This window comes from Macrobrachium rosenbergii, chromosome 42, assembly GCF_040412425.1.
Source record: "Macrobrachium rosenbergii isolate ZJJX-2024 chromosome 42, ASM4041242v1, whole genome shotgun sequence".
NCBI lineage: Eukaryota > Metazoa > Arthropoda > Malacostraca > Decapoda > Palaemonidae > Macrobrachium > Macrobrachium rosenbergii.
In genome coordinates this window covers 8852371-8857370 of record NC_089782.1, presented here as the reverse complement: position 1 = coordinate 8857370, position 5000 = coordinate 8852371, and the positions used below count along the sequence as shown (strand labels likewise).

Below are 5000 nucleotides of genomic sequence, written 5' to 3'. Positions count from 1 at the left end.
GACCAACGCCATGATTCCGTTACCATGACGACCAGTAACAAGATTGCGAGAGGTGGGTGAAGGGGAATGGGTGGGAGGGGTTGCGAGAGAACCAGAATAAGGGGAATGAAAGAACAGCACACTGGAATGAAAGTGGAGGATTATTCGTGATGTTTATGGGCAGAAATCCATTCACATTGGAACTTCCCTTTAAAGCAAGAACTCACACACACACACACACACACACACACACGACACCGGTCTTGCCTAAACTTACGCGCGCGCACGACCACAGAAACCAACCTTACACGTTTTTTTCCAGTTTATTCCAATTTGGTACTGATTTAATGTACAAGGCTTCATAAAAAAATTTACAGCGGAAAGAAATATCAAGAGTGATTTAATTCCGACCGTCCGAAAAGGGAAGACTTCCCACTTCTTCTATCTCGACTGTTCTATCCCGGTATTCCCACGCCAAGTTCAAGTACAAAACTCAGGGTCTGAACATGTTTGAAACCATAAACATTCAGGTCACTGTTGACAGGATTTATGGAGTCCCACTGTCACTGATAACAGTGCATTTCAATTATAATTAGTACAATCACAAGAGATGAATACAATACACAAGAGATGACAATACTTATGAAGAGGAGAATGGGATAAGTAAATGGAAAAATCAGACTTCTACTTTCTTAAATGTCGCTGTTCTTCTCTGTCACATCCTCCTGAAAGAATCGGTCCATGGAAACCATAGAAGGGGTCATCAGATACGATGCCGACAAATGAAATTAAAATGAAGACCAGTCCAGAAAAAGTAGTAATGTTATTTTTAGGGGCAAAAACGTGTTTTGACTGTTCGTCGACTTTTTATTATTGTGTATTGCAAGCAATGCTAGAAGCCCAACAGTTCAAATAAGGAAAGCAGCCCAGTGCGGCCAAAAGAATCAGAGAGGTAAGGAATAAACTGTATAAGAAAAGTAACAAGATCATATAGTGTACAGAAAAAAGCAAAGACAAAAGAACTGAAGTGAAACTCACAAAAGCTCCTACAAAGAAGAAAAAAAAAGCATTTGCACATAATTCCAAAGATTCAACTACATGATAGGAAGACCACTCAATAATTTGGTCACAGGAGGAAAGAACTTATCGAAAAATACAGCAAATCATGTGGTACTACAGTGCACCTCTCATAACAGTAGGCAAGAATTTTAGAATTAGAATTGGAAGTCTCAAGTGCTAAACCATCAACATGGCGCACGGCATGTCATGGGAAGATAAGGATGATCAGAACTGTGAAAATCTTATACAAGAGTTAACTGAACGACGGTGCCAGGGATTAATACTAGGATCCGGAATAAGAACTTTAATAGAACCCACCAATCTGGGGAACAATATTCAAAACATCGAAGAGTAAAAGAATAAAAAATACTGTCTCAAGGCAATACTATTAAAGACAAAAAAAAAAAAAAAAAAAAAAATCAAATGACTAGAGACCGAGTCTCCGAAATACATATACAGTTCCTGCCATGACAAAATCTGTAGCCTATCGTCCAGGGCAGTAGGGCAGAGCCAGACACCCTTCCGCCGAAAGAAATCCATCGACGGCTGGGCCAGCAGACATTATGTCGGCATCTGCAATGAGGTCGGAAGAGGGCAGAATTATGACCTGGCACCGGCAGGCACCAAGAAGCAATAAATGACTGCGTCTCTGCAAGCATAATATTATTATGAAAAAAAAAAAAAAAAAAAATAGAGTACATATTCATCCAATTCAATATTCTTTCAACATACATCTTTTCACGAGGGAGGTGGCTGTCTCAATCCTTAAGAGCGAATTAATAAAATAACGTCTCTGCAGTATACACTATGCACATAGGAAGGCGCATCTGCAGAGAGCACTCAGCTTGTGCCAAGACTAGACGCCAGTGAAAATACACGCCGGCAGAATCCATAATATTCGCGGGCTAATGTTCCAGAAACTTCGTTTGCCATTCGGTTTCATTACAAGAAAAATTGGATATTCTACAAGATAATCGAGTATAATTCCTTTATTTTAAAAAGCATGAAATATATATCACGCTCCAAAACAATATCGATCATTATACTTCGCCATCCTGCGATACGACGAAGACAAACAAAGACCGAATCTACAAACAGAAAACTAACACAACTGAAGACTGTTTCACTTACTTCTGTACAACTGGAAGGTGTCAGCAACACGAAGATAATTCATTCAGAAAGTCAAATTGTAATTTATCACACAAACAGGATAAAAATACATCAAGCTCAAATATGCCCTAGGCAGAAATTACTTTACCGAGAGAGAGAGAGAGAGAGAGAGAGAGAGAGAGAGAGAGAGAGAGAGAGAGAGAGAGAGAGAGAGTTTTCTCACGACAAAGAAATGAGTGTCGAAGACGACTTGTGAATGTGCCCATGGGGACACTAACATTGGAGGATGATTTAACGAGCACTTCTGATCCTCGAGGAAACAGGGGTGGTTGTTGTCATGGGTGGGCTAAAGTCTCTTCAGGGGAAATTCTGAATGTTTCTAACTATGCAGAATACTCTCGAGTAACAGATAAAACATGAAATAGAGAAACCATAAAAGCTCTGACATACCAGGAGTATGACGAAAAATGGTCTGTACAAGATAGCTTCGTGTGAAATTTCTTTTTAAGATCATAAAGTTTCATCTCTTCACTGTTTATTCATCCCAATAAGTTTTAATTAAATGTCACTCTAAAACAGTATTTGAGAGTTGTTTCAAACCGTTAACATCCACTCTCTGCCATCTTAACCACGACTGAATAAAGCATAAATGTGGACTTTTATGGCACTGCATTACTTTGCTGCCATATTCATTTCCGGTTAAAGATATGGCAGCCATCGTCGCGACGTGTAGAAAGTGCTGTGAGGTTCCATACTCAAATAAGTTCCTTCTTAATTGCGGGAAATTTTAGGAAAGTATACTGCAAATGTCCCTTCTCGTATTATATTTCAAAAGAGTGTTCCAGAGAAGCTTACTGGTAATCTATATCTAGATTTTTAAATGGGTTATATATAACACAAGATACTTTTGGCTACAGCCTCCTTCCCTGGCTACTCTTAGAAAAAATAATCTTCACGTAAAGTCAACCATCCAAAGTAGACCAGTCTGTTTTCATCTAAATGTTTGCTTTAATAACTGCTCATTTTCACAGAATCCGGAAGACAAAGGAAAAAAAGTTCCAAACGAATATCTGCAACCGTAACACAAGCGAAGACACCAGACCCTTTTCCCAATGGATAATGACCAACGAGCACCTTCAACGAATCAAATGACTCCGAAAACATAAAAAAAAACATCACGCTCGAAGACACCGAATGACTCCCACGCTCTTCATATTCTTGAACAACCATCCGCCACCCCAGAGTAGTCACGCTTAAATGGACAGTGCCTAAAGTACCATCTACAGAAGAGATAGTGGAAACCATATATAAATAGAGACGGATGTTAGGAGCTGGAATAACTACCAAGAACAGGGCTCAAAAAGCTCTAAACTCATGGAAAACTGCTACATAAAAAGGACGCACATATTCAATAAAAAAAAAATCAGGAGCAGCTGTCCAAAGAAATCCCACAAAAGGCATTCACAGATGTTTTAGCAGGCTGACATGGTTGGCTCAGTGATATAATATCTACAAGACAGAACGTTATACGTAAATAACGCTACAATAATGACAGCCCTGAGATGTTTCTTACCTAGATGTTTTTTATAGACTAAGGTGAGGCTTTATAGTTCATGTGTATCGATTATTACGAAAGCATGTTTAATTTTGATCATGATAACGGTGTAAATATTCCAGTTTTACATGACATAGAATTCTCATTAATAATAAGTGAATCGATGAATAACCAGAATAAGAAAACTTGTTCTGATGATAGCCCACATATTCAACAGTACGAATATTATACATAAAGCAAATTTTTAGAAAGTAGTATTCCTACTCAATGCTTCGCTCTTATTGAAAAAAAAAAATAATGGATACTTTACACTGGTCAACTTGATTTCATTAAACTGATAAACTGTTCGACTTCGTTTTTCAGCGAAAATCAACGAGGGATACCATGTAATACAATTTTCTCTTATGCTAACCGCAAGTAGGCTAGTCGATCATCACAAATAAACACAAGTAATAAATGCGCCGAAGTTTCTACGGCGCAATCGAGTTTTCAGTACAGCGGATAATGCTGTACGAAACTCTCAGCCACAGCCCATGAAACTTTCAGCACAGGCCGGTGGTGGCCTGTGTTGTTGGCACCCATAGCGGTGCCAGACGCACGATCATGGCTAACTTTAATCTTAAATAAAATCAAAACCACTGAGGCTAGAGGGCTGCAATTTGGTATGTTTGATGACTGGAGGGTGGATGAGCACCGTATCAATTTGCAGCCCTCTAGCCTTAGTAGTTTTTAAGATCCGAGGGCAGACGGACAGACAAAAGCCATCTCAATAGTTTTCTTTTACAGAAAACTAAAAATTGACAAGATATCTTCTCTTAAGGAATTCTCTTACTTCATGTCATCTTCTCTTACTATATGTTTTAACGGGAAACATTTTCTTTTTCCCTCTTGAAGAGCGCGCTTCAAGAGTTCTCGGCCAGTCCCACGACCCTCAGAGCTACCCTGCAATCCATCGCAATCGACCAACAACAGGGTGGTACAAAATTCATTGCTTGGGTCAACTTGGACACAACAGATTTCTAGGAAAACGGACCTGGGGCGGTCTTCCCCATGGGATTGATCTCGGGGTCTCCTTTCATGAGGCGAGGAAAGGCGACTTTGCAAGCCACCGGGCGACGAAGCCCCACAACATTTTAAACACAGCAACCAGGTAAGATTCAATTTCTGAGTCTGATGTGAGTGCCCTGCTTTTACACTGCGATAGTAGCGAAGCAAACGACATACAGAGCGCTCCTATTAAGCAAAGGGATCCTACCACTTCCCTATTCCCTAATGCCAGAACGTAAATAGTGGTCTC

The 5000-nt window shown here is 39.7% G+C and overlaps 1 protein-coding gene across 43 annotated transcripts in view; it reads right to left on the bottom strand.

Annotated features, from left to right (window-relative positions):
• The window catches only part of LOC136827934 (ankyrin-2-like), a 790256-nt gene that overhangs the window by 605418 nt on the left and 179838 nt on the right, over window positions 1-5000 (bottom strand). The gene's annotated exons all lie outside the window — the stretch shown is intronic.